A 19,286-nucleotide genomic window follows, 5' to 3' on the forward strand; every position below is an offset into this window, starting at 1 on the left:
TCGACTAGTATCTGTTCTGACATGGGGTAGATTGTATTATACTGTCTAATATGTAAATTGTCTCATAATATACATTAGACTTGATCAATTTTAAATCTCTAAGCATCTTTGATAAAAGTTGATAAATTTTAAATAAATAATACATTTTTAGAACTGCCTAATAATAAAATAAATTTCTTTCTAGTGAAGTTCAACTTCTCAATTCAAAGCTATACAGGTAGCAAATATGTTCTTTACTACTGTTTAAAAGTACAACTTCAATTGAACATAAAACGAAAGTGCGATTTCATCGCGACTCATGAACCGAACGTTAACGGTCCACCACATGTCGATGATTAATATGGTGAACAAACGAGAGAACGTACTGATAATTCTTGCACCGTTATGGAACTACAATATGCTATTTTCATTCATTTTACGATCGTACACTTCGCCTTTCTCGTTCCACAAATCAAAATGATTCAGCGAATTTGCAAATCGTGAAACGAGTATTGCCATTTCATTTTCCTTGTACCGTTACCTCGGGATTATATTCTTAAAATAAAATTAAATCGTTAAAAAAATCTGAAAGTTCACAATAAATGGCATCCTTAGAAGCACGTGTTTTTGTTCGTTTCAAAACTTCAAATCGTCATGTTAATAAAAAAGAAATGATTAAAAACGCTTTCTACCGTGACTCTGTCGTACCCGAAGGGTTGAAATCACCGTTGTGCATGGTTAATTTTTTCCATCGACCCGTCCATAGGAAAACGCAAAAAGAGCCTGAGAAAGTCTCAGGAGCGAAAGAAGTTCGACACCGTGCATACGTTGGATCCTCTCTCGACATGCAAATTAGAGGAAGGGTGTTGCGCGAGAGAAGCTTCCGGGTGCTCCTTTCGTAGGCATAAGTCGGCCAGTCGAAACATCGGCCGGAGGAAAAAAGTTATTGCTTAACCCCTGAAGAGACCCTCGACGATGCATAAAAAAAAAAGCGTCGCTAATTATGCGAGAACATATACCTGGCCCGTGAGACATTAATGCTAAAGTTAGCGGCATTATGCGCGTGACAGCCCGGTACACGTTAGGGACAATGTTCAGGGAGGTGGGTCACACGCGTACCTGAAGTTGCGGCAATGTCACAGACAATGCGGAGCGTTAGAATATACGCAGAAAATTCTGTTTCCGCCTGTCAGCCATCAACGTCGTTATGGTTCGTTAGTTCCTGCATTTATATTAATCACCAACCGTCCGACGGGGATGCGGCTACAGAGTAACGTGTTCTCCGCTCGCTTTCGCCCCGAGCTATTCCGATTTGCGCGTTACTAGCTTATCTAAACATCTCTGAACGTTGAAAATTTATAATCTTTCGATGGTACGGAAACCTAGAAAGACACCCTGTCATCGTCTTTTTATTATTACTAGTTTAAGGGTAAGGGGTTAATGGCCATAACGCAGATTTCATAGAATCTATGACTCTTGCAATTTTATATACATTTATATATTTCTTTTAATCTAAATTTTTAATAAGAAACTTTGGTAAATTGATAAATGGTCTAAAATTTAGTAAAAAGAAATTAAATTTAAATTGTCATTATCACCACGATACCCCATTATGGGGTTAATAATAATTTCGAAAGTGGAATTGAATGAAACCGCGCGAAACATTCAAGCGATTTCACAGAAGCTGACCTGCAGGTCATCGAGTCTTCCCTTTACAAATTTAATTTTCCTAATTGCCGTAATAACGAGAACTTATTAAAACAGAAATTATACGCGCAACTTTGTATTATACGTTCGCTATCCCATCACGGCTACTACCCTTCTTCGATTTAATGAGATGCTACATATAATTACGCCCTGCACGTGTACCAACCGAATAATGAAGTCATGCTTTTCACCTGTCATTTCATAGCAGTTATTTGGAGCAGCTTTAACTTCTGAATCAACATGCGACACTCTCGATTATGGTCATGTTTGACTGGTAAACAGAAGTGTAAACCGGTTTCTAGAAGTCTGCTTCATTTAATTCTAAAGATTTTAAAATGCTCATTAAGGTAGAATTAATGGATGTTGTTGTAAGGTTCAACGACGATCCGTAGAAGTTGTACTTGTTCTCTTCATCCTTTTTCGAAATATCGATAGAGAATCTAGATCTGGAATCTGCTCATACATTAATCTACCTTCAGATCTGGATTTATGTTCCTCGTTAGGGATTAACTTTACTTTCGTTTTTCCATTTATCACTGATATTTCTATATGTATGCTCCATTATCTATTCTTCTTTTAATCAAACATTTGAAAGCTTAACCCTTTACTGAGGATGATATTAAATTGCATATGCCAGTAGGTCTTGGATTACCTTCAATTAATTTGTATAAAAAATTGACACGAATGCAATGCATTTCGATGAAATTAATTTTCTTTGATCCAGATTAACTCGTACCAATACGACGGTGTAATATATCACCGACTATCAGCTGCTGTAATTCCTTACACTTGCCTTTCCGGGTTTCCGTCCCGCGTTAATCTTCCCGCAGGTAGCACCTTTCCTCACGACAATAAACATACTTCAAACCTAACCACCGATGTGTTTGTGTACGAGCAAACGTACTCACATTTTGATCCAGTGTGATGCAAATCGCACACTAGGCTACGTACGCAAGGTCTCGATTTAGAGCTGAAAAGTGCTCCTCCTTTCGTGCCTCCGCTCGAACCATCGAGGAGAGTTTGCATGAGAAAGGAAGCCTTCTTTCCACGGGGAAAAAGAACTCCTTGTCGAAAGGTGCTTGAGTGAAAGGTGCTGTGATTTTTTATTTCGCAGAGTTATACGTATAGGGTGATTTTAAAATTTTAAACAAGATGTGTAGTACTAGGCTTCCTCTTCCTCTTAAGTGAATCACTTACCGCACTACTTCCTGGCAGATGATTATACTATTAAAATTTCATTTAGTCTAAGATAACAAACATTTCATAGTGCAATTCGTGCCAGATAAGAAAATCAATAACAGCCAGCAGGGTTTTTTACAAAAACACTTCGAGGCTGATTAATTATCGATCTTGGCGATAAACTTTCGTTTACATCGCGATTGTGTTTAATGAATTTTCGCTGTAAAATGCTTCTACCGGTACTGTTAAAAAAAAAGAAAACGAAAGAAGATGAAACGGTAATGAAGAGCAATTATAACGACGCTCGCTTATAATGCCCTGCAAAACACGTACACATGTACACATTCTCGCGCGCAGTAATTGCATTTTTTTCCGTGCATTAATTCGCGATTCGGTCGCGCGTACGCGTACGCACGCGTGTGACTGAAATTTCATTTAAAAAGCTCATTGTCTGTGGCACGCACGGACTCACAGACACGTTGTAACGTTGCCAACAATGATCACGAAATGGTTTCCAATTAACCGTCCATAACGACCCGAACGACACGATACTTTCTCATGATTTTCCAGCTATTCGACAATACTGCGTTTATTTAAAAAATAATTCGAACGAGCGTAACTTTGACACATTGTTGAAGGTAGAGAAAAGGGTGGTAATATCGTCCTACTGCTCTAATCATTTCTTTCTTTCAAGCTCTTCCTCTTCTCTGTGGTACCTTTTATCCTGCTTGTTTCTTTTCCCCTCCTCCCGGTGTCGACCGGCTTAATTACGTTATTCGAGTGAATCGTTACTTGCAATGCAATCAGTTTTGTTTGCGTGCGGCGAACGTATTAATTTCCGCGTATTCAGAACGAGGCGGGGACACCTGCTTCCGCAATAATTCGTCTCTATATAGGCACGGGAGTGCAGATGACGTCGAATTATAGAAATTCGTTTCGAAGATTCCCGGTCTAAACGCAGATGTGCCCGCCCAACAGTGTTCCTATCTTTAACGAAATCGTTTTATGCAACGATTTCCTCGAAAACGAGGAGAAAGATCGAACAACGGTAATGATTCTTTGCTAATTAATTCAAATTATCCGAACTAGCTCGAAAGTATGTATTATAGTAATTTGTAATTACAAATTTAGTTTGAAAGCAAAATTAATTTTTTGCTCAATTTTTGTGATGATATTATGTGTAATTAAGCCGGTGCAGTTGCATCTTTCTGATGCAACGACGCACAAAAATGCATAATTTCAATTTCAAAACACGCATCACTCGACACTATAATATTTTTCGTTATGTCTAGTCATTTTAAAAATATAACTTATCCTAATTAATTTATAAATAAAACAATAAAATAAATAAAAAAGTAATACAAAACTCACATCAATCTTGAAATATCACAATGCTGAAAGATGTTTCAGCAAATCGAGCTGACATAATGGCACAAAAGATTTACCTGAAACATACAAATACAAAATTATGAAGATGATTATAATTACATAAATTAATTACATTATTTAACCCAAAATATACTATGTCTGTAACTACCTCACCCCCTATTTAAAGGTTAATACTACCCTTTACAATATAATCATAATCAAAGTGCTGAAATTAAATAAACAATTTTTAAAATCTATAAAAATTTTAACCTTCTTTCAATTTTTCGTTTTCCACGCACATTCATTATACATCGAACAAATAAATCACCTGTGATCTACCCCTGGCCCATTGTTACACAGAGTAACACACAATCGACATCTTAATCAGGCATCAGCCTAATTACAATGCCATCTTGCACGGCAACGGCGCGAGTAATTTTCCGTGTCCGCAAATGATAAGCAACTCGCGTCTTTCCCTGCGAAATGCAAATGATTAACATTACACCTAGCAGTTAGGGGGCTCGTCCGGCTCCTCTAAAGATAGCGCGGCACGATTAAATTGCTATTGTAACGTAATCGATATCTCGATCGGAAATCGTAATTACAGTACCACCCCGCTGGCTACTTGTTTCTCGATGAACCATCTATGCACGCGCGTTACACGCTTCGCTGTCCGTCGAAACTGCAAATCACCTATACCAACATCGAAGATATTCGAACAGCAACGTGTTCCATGATCAAAATGCCAGATCATTTCAATAGACTGCATACTTCCCAAACATATGAATACATAAACCTAACCCTTAACTAATGAGGTAATTTTCAAATAAATGATAATCAAATACTGATTTAATTTTCTTTTACATGTACAATATTTGTTTACTCCCAAAAAATAATTTAATTTTCCTCAAATGGCCAAACTAATTATCCGATATCTGGAAGACAAACACCTCGATCGTTAAATTTCTTTCAACAAACAGGAAGCGACGAAAGATCCAAGAAGTGGACAAGTATCAGGAACAGCAGTGGAAGAAGCATCGTCGCGAGGAGTGGCGGACTAAATTACCCGGACGTGCCCCGGCAGATAAGGCTCCCTGTGTACGCACATAATGCGCTACGTAATGTGTAGCCCACAGTCAACCACCACCCTCCTCCTCAACCCCTCTGGCACTGTGTTCCTCCACCAACACCGCTATCACGCCCGGAGGAAGAGGCAGGAACCTATGTACCTACGTATGCAGTCTGTGTGCTCAGAGGCTGGGCACATATTGACCGATACGTACTGCCGGTAGCAAGATAAACAGTCCTCTTTCCATCTGTTCTCCTCGTTTCTCTTTCCTCTTCTTCTATGCCCACTCTTTTATCCTCTACTCCTATGGGCATTGGTCCCTAGCTTCTTTTCGCTTTTCTTTAGTCACTTTTACTGACACGTACCGGGTGACAGGGAAATAGATGAGCAAATTTTGATCACATATTTTATCTTTTTCAGGCATGATAACAAAACGGAAATGGATTCTTGCTAAAATATAAATGCCTTTCTGTTTGTACTTTGATGGCTGCATATTTTAGAGAACCAATGATTTTATAATTTTAGATGAAATGAAAGGTTACTGAAAAAATGATATTGATAAAATTAAAAAATGAAGGTGTGAAAAATTTTGAAGTTCTAAATATACATTCAATGCTAGTACTTCCAATATTAATCTAACTTCTTTGATTGGACCATGATATATTTAAAAATTTGAGGTGATTTCTAAAAATTCCTAAACTATACCGCCTAATAACCCACGGAAAGGGTCGTGCAACCTTAAAAGTTGAATCGAAGAAGAAAAAAAAAGTTTGTCCAGAGAAATAGTTGGGCATTCAGGCCACCAACGCGGCTTTCTCAAGACAACTATGCTTTCGAGGCGAATGAGGAACGCGATCCCACAGGGTTAGGAAGCAGCACAGGATACTAGTGTTACATGCACGGTAATTCTAAACTAAACTAAACGTGGATTCCCTCCAGCGACTAGATACTCTCGGCTGGAAAGGGAAAAAGAATGAAAGTAAAACAAAACGAGAAGAAAACCGCCGAGGATCGCATAAATTGACAATGGCAGGGGTCCGTGAGAATCGCAGTTTTCGTCGAATCGACGGTGGCAATTCACGTTGGAAAGCGATCGTTAGGCGGAAGCGGCCTCGGGGGCCAGTGTTTCAGTATCCGCTTTAAGTGGCGGCCTCGCAGCGAGCGCGTTCGCCTCCGCTTACCAGCGGCGATTTTATTCGCGTGTCGTACGGAACGCTCGCGCTTCCAACGATCAAATTTCTCTGATTCAAATCGGTTATTTTTCAACATGACGCGCGATTTCGATGTCACTGAATCGCTGTGTATCCATCTTCGAGAAACTGCAACCAATAATTTGAGAAAGAGTAGATTGATGGGTGTACATTTTCTTACGTGAATCGATGCAACAGATATTTTGATGATGGATGAAGAGAATTAAAAGTTTTCAACCTGACGATTGCACCATTTTCATATAGATCAGAAGCTATTACGTTATTATTTATTGATTATATAATTTTAAATTATATTATACTTGAAAATAATTAAGGATACTGATAACAGCAAACCGCTTAATAATGACAATTGTATCAAGAACGACTGATAAAGCTGTCAAATGCAAAGAAGACTGAAAAATACACAATGTTATTCTATGTTCCAGCCAACACAGAGTGGTTTATATATGCACACGAACGCACGAGCGGAAACGCATGATAAGCATATGCGCGTTAATGGTTCCGCAGCCACAGTTTGCATTGGGAAGACAATGATAACGACACGCCTGGTCGAACAAAACACACGGAGACTAAAGACAATTGTATGCAGGTTGAAATTAATCTCCACGAGTTCAAATTAGTCTTTCCAATACTAATTGATATTATTAACAGACTCTAAAATATAAACAATTTTTTAGAGTACGATTTATGAATAAACGGACCATTTCGTCTACAACCTAACATTCGATCATTGAACATCGAATTCGAACGACAGCATTTCATCGAAAGGCTCTTTTCCCCTGTCGCGACAGAAAATGCAGCGGGATTGATGCTTGAAAATCAGACAGGAAAATAAAGGAGTGCTGCAGAGGGGGGCAGAAGCAAAGAGAAGAGGTCGGAGAGGAAGGGTGCAGGTCTGCAAATTACATTGTGAAGTGCCATTAATGGCGATGTAATAGCCACAATAGCTGGCACATAACGATACGTGAACGTGCACACACGCGTTTCACCGGCGTCCACCAAATGTTGCTGACGGACTAGAGCAAGGAAAGAAAAGAGGAAGAGGAAAACACAATGCCTGGTTTCGTTCATTGTAACCAATAATTACCATGTCTATATGCTTCGTACGATGGGTTATTGTAATTAAACAAAAGAAGCTGCCACGTATGCTGCAACCGTTGGCGTTACGGTAACGTACGTTGCATAGGGTGTCAAGAAAGTAATTTCACGTTGAACGGACATTTATTTAAAAAAAAAAGAACATCAGTCACAAAATTAATTACGATCCTGAAATTAGTGGTCAAAGAATTTTTGTTTACCCTACGTATTTTATTTATTATTCAAAAATTGGTATTTTTTTATTTGGTTGTCTAATGAAATAAAGATTAAAAAATATATTAACACGTTCATAAAAGAATAATTTATAAAGTAGTAAGTAAGATATTTTTAACTTTAATTTGTGAAGATCTATCTGCCACTTAATAAAATGGAATAAATAATTAGTCCTTATTACATGTGGCAAGAAATTAATAACGAATCCTTTACATTATAATAGAAATGTGATTATTTTTGCTGTAGCAAATAAAAATGAGCGTAATAACAAACTACATGGACAGAAAATTAGAATTGCAGAGAATTCTTTCGATTCGTACACGAACCGCGCAATGCTACAGGAACAAGTATCCTGATGGAAAAGAAGATTTCTACTTAAAATATCCTTCGAGCAAGGACATTCTACATTTTTAAATAAATTTTTTTGAATTTAATATAAAAATTCTTTAGAAATCTTTTGAATCGTGTTACAAAAATGCAAGAAAATTATATAATATTTATTCAGCCAAAATCGATCATTCCTGTTGGACAGAAGGATAAAAAGGACATTTCAGGATACGTGGCCTAAGAGGAGTACAAGTACAATACTTTGCCGCAGAGGGAACCACTTACTAAGCGGTTTGCTCCGAGCTCAGCGCCGAATATCAAGGGAGGGAAATGGTGAAAGCTCGAATTCCTACCATTTTCGTCCTCTGACGATAAGGTAGTAGCCTTACTGATAAGATTGATATGAAACACATCCGTCTATCATATGCAAAATACCAATTTTCATCGTTAACCATTTTACTATGCGTTTTTCAACCAAACATCGTCAACCGTATTCCATTATACTAATAACACAAAGAGGAAAATTTGAAAACTAATTATTCATATCCCTAATAATTAATGGTATATCAGTATGTCTATTTTTATTATAGCAATTAAAGTGTTAAATAAGATCCCATTGAACTCTAATTACAATTAACAGACATTTATAATATGACGTTTGATTGAAGGTTCTCCAAACGAAACAATTTCCAATAATTATTCAGCAAAATTTTCACCAGTCTTCTCAATTATCTGCGGTTAGAACGAGCCGTAACTTCGGAGAAGTTACCGTGCACTTTTTATTCCCGAATATATTCAAATGTTTATATCGATTCGGGCGAAAAGGTACGGAGGTAATTGCGACCGTTCAAGGGTTTACGAGCGAGCATATTACGCCAGGTGATTCGCCAGCTTGAAAACCATACGGAAATAAAAGAAGCGGGCTTCGAGGATTAAAAATCACTGCAATTTATACGTATGGCGAGGAACGAATGTCCATTATTCTTTATCCATCTACAGAAAATACGGTTTAAAATTTTCTATCAGTTATTCAATTATATTTAATTTGCAGCACCGGTTACTGGTGACCACTACGGCATTCAACCATAACGCCTACGTAATTTTGCTAGCGGATTGACAACTTTTTAATTCTGGTTTCATAAAAAGTAGAAGGTGATATCAGAAGCCATTTGCACACTAATTTTTTCTATGCGGAATTCATTAGATAGAGGTTTTAATTGATGTATCTCGATCAATCTAATGTACTCGTATTAAATAAAGATAATTAAATTCGCAATGTAATTCAGATTTATTTACCCAAAAACAAAAGTGACGATTTTTTCAAAGGAATCCATTTGCTGTGCGCTTTGGCTCGGAAAACAATAAACGTTCAAAGTTTCGACAAATCGCGATAATTTCAAACAGACCCGCGATTTCACGGTCAATTTGATTGTGACGGTTCTAAATGCGTGGCAAGTGGTTCGGTAACAAAACGCGAAATTATCCGCGATTAAATTAGGATCGTAAAGGCAGAGAAAGAGGGCCGTGTGTACGCGGTTCGTTCGGTTTTACTGCGCGTAAAAGCGTTTCACCGCGCGGCAAACGTAACGAAATGCAACGCGTTCTCGCTCGAGAAGCCAATGGGAAGAACGTAATTAGAAGCCGCCGTGGTGCAACTGACAAGAACACGTCAATTAGGCGAACGATACGAAGCTTCGTTGTTTAGGGACAGCTTGAACAGCAACGAGAACGAAGCCGTAACAACGCTATCCGTTCTTTCTTTTACTATTTCAACATGAACCTTACATATTTTACGTATTGGCTCTCCAAATCTTGTAACTGTAGGACAGTTAAACAGTAACAAATAATATTTTATTAATTCATCAAACGCGCAATGGCTGCTCTTTTATATCTTATCACGAACTGTCGTCTTTTAACAAAACAACTGAGGGAAATCAATAGGTTATGAAAATAACTGATACTGCGTGAAAATGACAAAAATTTGGCGCGCGACTTGCCTCCAAGACGGTTCGGACAAGAGTGTCCTTGCAAGCCGAGAAAACGTTTTCCTCAAAAAGGGAATTCAACGTGTTTCAAGCGGAGGGGGAAAGGGACTTCCTGACCATTTATAGAATTCATAGAGAATGAATTATTTTGACCCGACGGCTCGAACGTCCAAAAAGTCGTTATGGCCTTTTGCCTTTTCCTTCACCAAGAACCTCGCTGGTCACCACACAACAAATAATAATTCGCTTGTTCTTCTCACAAGAGAAAACGAGGATATTATGCTCATGCTTGACTCCTACATAATAAAAATTTGCATCTTAAAAATAAACAATCTATCCTAATTCCTTCGCATAAACTTTGACTAAAATTAAGAAGATTAAATGGTTAACCCTAAAGGGACACCGATATGGAAATCCATGAACCGCTTCAGATCAATCAGTGTTCCTGGTAAGTACAATTACAACGCCCGATACAACCCCTCGAGGCAGGCTTGAACCGCGAAAAGGTTAACTACTCGAAAGAACATTCCTCTTCCCGTATTCCTCTTTACCGGAAGACGAAAGCAAGCAGCGGCAACGAACACGCGCTTGTTTACACGCGCGAGCGTAAACCTCGCGGCTCGACGTGGTGATTTATCTCGCGATCGCGGCAGATTTACCGCCGATAGCTCTCATAATCGATCCTTGGCACGCAGTCGACCTTTGCTATTTCGCTTCGCCTTCTAATCGGGCCCCCAATTCCACGGGAATGATTACGCGAACACGCCCGTGTAATTGATTGATTATCTGAGATCCATACCGAATACGTGACTAGCTGAGATACGGTACAAGAATACCGCAACTGATTGGATAATTTCGCGAGCGCTTCGAAAAAGGAAAATAATATATGGTTTAAGCAGATTCGAAACCAGAAGAGATATTTTCGAACTCATCGAAAGGTCCGAAAAGACGAAATTATTTCAGGGGGTACTGATTGGATTTTTCTCTCTTACGAAGTGTCGATCTCTCGGAGAGGCGATTCTTTTATTCAGATGGAAGAAGATGTCACGGCTGGTGGTAAGGTTCGAGTATAATGGGGGCTTGGCAACACGCGAGTCAACAGACGCGTGGATTCCATCGCATCGCGCGGTTGCTCGCAACAGAGGAATGATGTAAACTAGGATTCCAGCGTGTACTTTATGGAGATACAAGCTAACGACACCGGCTCGAGACACGCCATTATTAGCGTGGCGCGATAAAAAACATTGCACAGTGGAGAAGAAAAAAAAAGTACAGACTGTTGCGTGGATAGAGTTAATTGGCATCCAAGCTGTAAACAGGACCCAGCGTTCTCCATCGAGGGAGGGAAGTACGATGACGGCACGATTAGACACTGATAATCGTACGAGTCGTGGATAAATGGAGAATCGGTCGGTTATCGTTACCGTAGAGAATGTCAGGAATATTATATTTTGTAAAAATAATCCGTAGGCGTGCTGGGTCCGATCAATTGATACAGCAGTTTGCGAGAAAAATTAAGAATTCCTACATGCTGTTGATGATCTAAAATTAGAAATATTTATTAAAATATTTGAATACGAAAGCGTACAGGAAGCCTTAAGATCTTATGGTCAACCAGTTCTATGAGTAGAAATAAAGACAAGTGCTGTGCGAACGTAGGCTAACGAACGCTTTATTATTAGGAGTATAAATACGTTCCCTCGGTCACGTTTAGATTGTATTAACAACGGTGCGCAAACACTTCTCGATGAAATCTCGAAATAGACCTAACAACAGCTGGTTATACAACTTGAAATCTACAAGTGTTCCCTTTCGAATTCAAAATTGTCAACCTTTTGTAATTTCTTAATAAAATACAAGATAATGACTACCAAAATTATTTCTTAAGATAAAATAACATATTATTTGAAAGGTGTCTAACTATGTCCCGATATTAATCACCCCGAACACCGCTTCCACTACTTACAATCTTAGATCGGCGAACATTAGACTCACGCCTCGTTTAAAAAACTTTCTTATACATACACGATCATCTTGATGAATACTATCTACTCGTATCTAACCGCCGGTATCCTTGTCACCGTTAAAAATATTAATCGTTTTGACGCGAAGGACAGGATAAATCCCCGACACGAATTAAGTATCCGTATCCGTTCACGACTCGCCTTTCGGACACCATCGTGTCCCTCGATTCCTTGCTGCCTCACTTCCGCTTGTAATTTTCTTTCACGCTAACCAACGAGACTTATGACGGGGGAATTTACAATCGTTGATCGTGATAGCGATTGATGGAACATTCTCCTTCTCTGTCTCTCTCTGTTGACTTATTACGAGGACGAATAATACAGGATTCTGATGCGCGACGCGATTTGTTATGTCGTTTAACGGCTTGTTCTACGACCCCTCGTTATCACGTTAATGCTGAACCTCCTTGCGAAACGTCTTCGATGATATATACAACCTGCTTTGTTTATGAATACACGTACAACTGTTCTTTTACTAGTATTGTGAAAGTTCGATTCGTTGTTTTTTGCATTAAATAATCTCTGCTTCTGAATGCAAGCTTTATACAAGGATAGTAATCACGAATGATTCAACATAAGTTTTGAAAAGTGTCCAGACCTGTCTTATATATCTTTATGAAAAGATAATATAAAATTTTTTTTTATTAAATAAGTACCACCTTATGGTAGGCCATTAAACGAGACTTCACTGTAAATGAGTATTTTCCTCCGCAATAATATTTTTCATTATTTCCAACCCGTTCCCCCTTTCCAGGAACATCTGCATCCAAAGACAGATTGTTCAGGGAATATTCGCGACACTTTGTTCGAAGAAGGAAGACAATGCATCGTGGACGATTAAAGGACCCACACTGTTCGAGGAAGCAACAGGAAGAAGAATGATCGAAGAAAATGTGTGGATGCGCGCGTGTATGCGTACACGTGATAAGCCGATGCGGTTAGGGGGTTCCTGGCAAAGGCTCGGGAACGTAGAAATTTCTGCATTCCAAGGATACATTCCAGCGAACAATTTACTCGATTTCTTGTATTTTATTTACAATTTCCCTGATCCTTCGTTTCTTCTTCGTTAACGTAATTCCTCGCATTCCCCTCGCTCTCGCCTTGTCCCGTGTCTAATGAACGTTAATTGCGCGTACGCATAATACGCGCAACTATGCGTTTAATAAAAGACGATAACACCGTATAAAACGTTCAGCGATCTTGTTTCTCTTCGATTCCGTTTTTTAGCCTCCTTTTAATAACGCTTTGATGAGCACCGCTGCACGAGCCGCGACGTTCGTTACAGGAGATAGTGAAAAATGTGACAGGAATACCGGGGTCAGTCTCGATTTTCATAAATATTGTTATTAATATCGCATTGAAAGACGTGTGCAAACGGTGCTCTGTGATTTGCTGATAGGCGGAATCAAGGAACTGTTTAAATAAGTATCGTTTAGACCCGAGGCGTCTCAGAATCTTATTACGACGGGCTACATTATCGTTAAATATTAATATATAAAATCAAATGTAAAAATTATCGGGACGCTAGAATTGTTGTAAATTATACATTTTCATTGATTTGATTGTAGCATGCACTTTGGAGGTTCATGTATCTATTCTAATGGAAATTTTTCAAACTAACGATGTGCTCATTACTGTGCTCATTAACTATATTTTCATGAATAATCAACAGCATTAATGTATTCATTTCTGCAATCATGTTGAAAAATTTGAAAATGATAATGATGACCTAACCAGTTTTCAAAAATCATTTCTATATCTAATACTTGGTTTTCATCTATAAGGAAGTTCGATGAAACAGATTCAAGGGTATAAAATGAGGTAAAATTTTTACAGGAACTGGTACTACCGGGATAGCGGAGCTATCTAAAAGGTGATCTAAGCGGTTCACCGCGGCACGAACCACTAGACGAGCTTCGAGCAAGGACTAATTTATTCCGCGACCATCGTGATAGCTCATTAAACTCGGAACAAGAAACGATTCGCGAGCGGCGGGTTTCAAGAGGCTCTCGGTTTCGTTGCGTCGTCACTTCTCTGCTCCCAGGATCGAGCCGAGGCTCGACGCGACGCCCTTTTCTTGGAAGCACGCAATGGGAAAGAAAATATGGAAATGGACGGGCAAGACAACGAGCTTAATTGCGCGAGATACGCAACGAACCGACGCCGGGGACGGCTTGGAAACAGTTACAAAGAAATATACAGTATAGCGAGACTATTGTTCCGGTAATTGCGAGAGGCTACGCTCGTGGAAGAACTGATTAACGGTCGGCCGTGATTATACCGTGAGCATAAATTTCTCCGCCACTCGGGTATTAATAATACTTTCTACGGAATAGGAGAACGATGGACGTTCATTCTCGTTTTTAACCCTTACGACTTATATGCGTCGTTGAGGATGGAGAATTAATGGCGAGAAGTATGCGCTACCGCTGAGAAGTCTTAAGGGTGACCATTAAATTTTTAATTTTTAATTTTATACAAATTGGAGAGAAATTGTGAAATTGTGAAATTGTGAGTTTATGAAAATAAAATTAGAATGTTTTATTAATATTTTTACTACCCCTATAATGGGGCAGTAAAGATAAAATTTCTTTATAATCGATGCTACTAATTATCAACGTCTTAGTGTATCTTAAAATTACATACGTTAAAATATTTTCACGTTCTTCACAAAGATTAGAGTCAATGTATCATCTTTATTTAAAGCATTTTGTTTGCTGTCGGATTCGAATAAAAAGGCTTCTGCTATAAATATCTCTGGATAAAAATGGCAAAACGCTAGCAGTATCATACGCTACGGGGTGCACCATAAGGGCTAATGGTCATTACTTTCCTCAGGGACCAAAAAGCACGAGTGCAACGGATTTATCAGCAGTGGTAATTAAACGAATACCTCCGCGTGTGTACGCGTATATGTACATGTATACTTAGAACGATTTAATATGTCGTGTGAATTGCAACAGGTTTAACGAGACGAAAAATCGTCGCGTTTGCTACACAGACCGAGCAATTAAAAGTTGTACAACGTTTTATGCCGACGTGACTCCGTTAAGCAAACGATCAAAGAAAGAAACAAGCTCGTTGTGCAGAGACGAGGTAATTAATTTGATATTTAACTATACTTCGAACAGTATACTTTGGACATTTAGTATTCAAAATTATTTATTGAAGATTTTGGTAAAAATATGGTGTTCATTTTTATTGCTGTTGGAGAGATTAGCTATTTGAAATACTGAAACAATGTCTCTATTTCTTGTATTACATTACCTCCCATTAGACATAACTATACGTCCACTGAAAACGATTTAATTTCCAGCCAATTATTCGATCTAATTAGTGAATAATCAGTTAAACAGTTACGGGCAATTAAATCCGATAAGCCAGCGTGGCAATTAAAATCGGCTTCTATACAGGCGCATTTTCAGCGCCAAATAAGCGGTTAGGGAAGAGAAAAAAAAGACTGAGCCGCGGAAACAGGGCAATTAATTCGAGTATTTAGCCCGTGCCTTTGACGGCTCGTTTCCCGCCACCCTGACAAATTCCACGGAATAATTTCCTCGAGTCTGGTCGCTTGGAAAAGCGAAGGAACCTCGATCTTTGCTCTAACAACCGTCGCGAGAGCTGGCGCAGCTGTACACCCGTCGTTTAGCCATTTGCATGTCGTTGCGTGCGCTCCCGGAATGGCGGCCAAACGCCATGGCAGCCAGGCAATACGGCACGAGGTGAGACTCGTTGTTTTCGTCAAGCTGCTTTGTTCGCCGTTTCTCGACCATAAAGTTCATAACTCGCGAACGAGCATCAATTGTCGCGTGAAAATACCGTCGCTGCAATTGCCAACTACTTACTGCTGCCTTTCGATTTTACTTCAAAAATAATAAACACTTCTGCTTGTTTCGACGTCAAGAAATTCTAGCTTCGTTTTTGATTTGTAATTTATAATAAGTAATAAATTACCTGATATATGGTTTGTAAAATTTACTCATGGATCTTAAATTTTAATATATTGTAGCTGATAATTCACCAATGATATCAGTTCAATTATGCAAAAGAAACATCACCCTATCCCTATCTTTCCTTACAACTCTTTGCACCATGTTCGAGTCCTCTCTCTCAACGCCCCTCTTTTCCAGATCCCTGCAGCTTGTACCAATAAAATGCAATACGTAATCCTTTACACAGAACGAGGAGTAACTGGCAGAACAGGAAGGTTCGGCCAACGGTTCACCCTTCGAGAATCTGACCAACGGGTGCCGTGTATCGCTACTTTAGCCGACATCGAGTAATTGTAATCAGGCTAACGCGGCTGGCTGAGTTGTCCGTGTATCCCGACGATTGACAAGACCCGGCTAGCATTACGTTGGCTGAATGTCGATGAGACACCTCGGTGATAGCGCGATGAGTCCGCCCATTGGAACCGAGCCGAACCGTAAGGATAGCTTCCGCGAACAAACGACATTCACCGCGTTTATTGTTTCCGCGCCGGTGTGCACGGCGAATAGTTAATTATTGCGGGCTTCTCGAAGCCGATTCCCGACTCGCGGGACCGCTTTTGTGACGATTTTACGCCGCCGCGAGCAGCCATAATCTCTTCACCAGTCACCCCGAGACGCTGCTCTCGTCGACGAACCTGGCTCTGCCATTGTTCCGACATAATTACCGGGTCGAAAGGTGTTTCGCGGTTAAATTAAGCCGGGGAACTGCGTTATGAAAAGAGACGCGGGGGAGAACTTTGGTATACCGAACACTGAGAGGCTTTTGATCGTTGGAAATGTTTTCGAACGGCTTCGAGGAAAAGGTGTCTGGGCAAATTTCTGCTTTTTATGGTGCGGTTGATTGAAATGTATAAATTCATTAAATAAATTATTCCTACGTTCCCTATTGAACTATCCATTTTCTAAGAGTTAATAAAATTGCATATTACTTTAAAGTCAATTTTTTTCGAAAACAAAATTCACAACACCCCACGTCTGGAAATCTAGTTAAAGTTTAGAAGAATTAAATAAATGTACTGGTGCAAAAAGTAATGGTCGAAAAGGTGGTGGCGATTCGTTTAAACCGTCCCCGTCGACGGGAGAGCAACAACGAGAGAGGGAGATCCTTGGATGGGTAGGAATAATGGCGCGACATATTACGCCATTTTGTAAAAGGGGGGCCTTGAAGAGCGTGAACTCACAATGCAACGGTGGGCCGCTTCCTCCGTCTCTTTCGCCTCTATTCTTTCGTGGCATGCTCTCATCCTCGTCGTGTGGGTGCGCCAGGTAATGTCGTAAAAGCTGCTGCTGGGATAAGCATCGAAGCATTAGAGAAGATGACTTCATTCGCGCCCGCGCCCTTAGTAGCCACGGCTTTCGTCGAGCTCGTTCCGTAAGTGGCCAGAAGAATGATAATGGTAATGAGGATGATGACGACGATGATGATGATCGCGATGATGCCGCGCCGTGCTTCACTCGCGCCTATTATTTCAACCTCGAAAGCTGCCTTTACACGCTCGTTCGCCGAGTCACTTGTGCAATCGGATTTCTTCGAGTGGATCGTTAGGTGCGAATAGAAATTTGAAGTTTTATTCAAATTCATTCTCCCGACGGCAAAATATTTTTTTTCTGAACAAAACATGTCATTCTTTTGTTCGAAATATTTCACCAGACTAGTAATTGTAGGTACCATTAGCTTCAATTAGAAATGTATCATCTTCGTAGGCTACGATGCTTGAAAATATCTACGAAGGACAAATCGCTCACTTGGCGATATAACGAGAGTTTGCCGTACTCCACTTTCCTTTACCAATTACCGACGACTTCCATAACGATCAACGTGTTAAACGTGTACACAGGTTGCGATCGACACAGTACGCTCGTTTCTCGGTTTCAGGTAACACGAGTTAAGGGTATCGTGGGAGTGGAGAAAACGCGTTTCCTTCGTTCCATTAGCATATTCCCGTAAAACCGTGCGCCTCGACGTAGCTTATTAAGTTGATAGGCGAACGTGTGCCTCTAATGATCCGCGGACGAGCGTTAAGCAAATAAGAGGCACGCTCCGTTTATATTTCGCACACCACTTCCCACGATTTTCCTTTGCTTTTACAGCCGACCGATTCCCATTCAGCCTTGCTCGTTCTCCGATCGTGTTTCGCGTGGGTTTCGCGGCCTTTTTTTCCTAGGACTTGGACGATCGATCTTATCGCGGGCAACGATACAACTGGCGTGCTGCAAGTATGTCGGCTGGTTGCGCTCTCGAATGCTTGACGTGCTAGTAAATCTTTCGATTTGCGAAGGCTGAATGTTGTTTATCCGACGTGTTGTGATTATTGGGCTGGAAAAATTGACAGCCACTGATTTAATTGTAACGAACATTTTTCGAAACCGGTGGAATTATTTTTCCAGAAAATTATTATGAATTTGCATATTGTTGTGGAGTAAAAGGAAAACTGCAATATGGAGCACTGCGTGATCACGATAAATAAATGACTTTAACATTCTATAAGCTTATATTAAAAATTGAAAGACAGTGTTACCCACCCATGTTGTCCCACTATCCCTTGAATGACGACAATTAATAAGAGCCTCAAGAAAATGAATTATACCATAGGTTGCCGACCAGGTAACCGGTAGGCTACTTCGTTAGGTAAGATTTGATGAATCCCTGATTCGTCCGATGGACGCAGGTGAACACAGGGCGTAGCAAAAGAGTAAACGAGGCATTTGTAATCCGAGTAACGTCGATGGAAAGTCCCGGTTTGGTCGGACCTGTGGTCGCGTAACAGCGACACGGTAGTCATCCTCCTTAACTTAAATCACGTCCGTATGCACGCGACTCGCCGCGTCCCGTCGTCGTTCGCAACAAGCCAGCTCCTTAGCCGAGCATAATGGCGCAATAAATTACGCCACTTTGTGAACGCGGTTAAAGCCACTATTATACGCCAGTGCCATAACTAGCCGGAAGAGGGAAAAATGTTGGCGCATCAGCTCGTTCGAGGGAAAAATCACCGCGGATAAGACGCGTTTCGAATCTTCGATACGCAGCACATAGCTCAGCGAGGAGCTCGATGAACGGTTAAGCGATACCTTTTACGACAAATTAATTACGTTCAAGCGAGGATCACGGAGCTGGGGCTCTTTTGTTCCTTGCG

The 19,286-nt window shown here is 40.0% G+C and overlaps 1 protein-coding gene and 1 long non-coding RNA gene across 5 annotated transcripts in view; both read right to left on the minus strand.

Annotated features, from left to right (window-relative positions):
- Positions 1-4,301, minus strand: part of LOC117605913 (uncharacterized) — a 67,923-nt gene extending 63,622 nt beyond the window's left edge. Inside the window, exon 1 of the long non-coding RNA XR_004581835.2 lies at positions 4,237-4,301. This is a non-coding gene — a long non-coding RNA (uncharacterized LOC117605913). The remainder of the gene's footprint in view (positions 1-4,236) is intronic.
- MESR6 (misexpression suppressor of ras 6) overlaps positions 1-19,286 on the minus strand; it is a 564,119-nt gene that overhangs the window by 453,543 nt on the left and 91,290 nt on the right. The window lies entirely within an intron of this gene.

The sequence above is a fragment of the Osmia lignaria genome, chromosome 9, assembly GCF_051020975.1.
Source record: "Osmia lignaria lignaria isolate PbOS001 chromosome 9, iyOsmLign1, whole genome shotgun sequence".
Taxonomy (NCBI): Eukaryota; Metazoa; Arthropoda; class Insecta; order Hymenoptera; family Megachilidae; genus Osmia; species Osmia lignaria.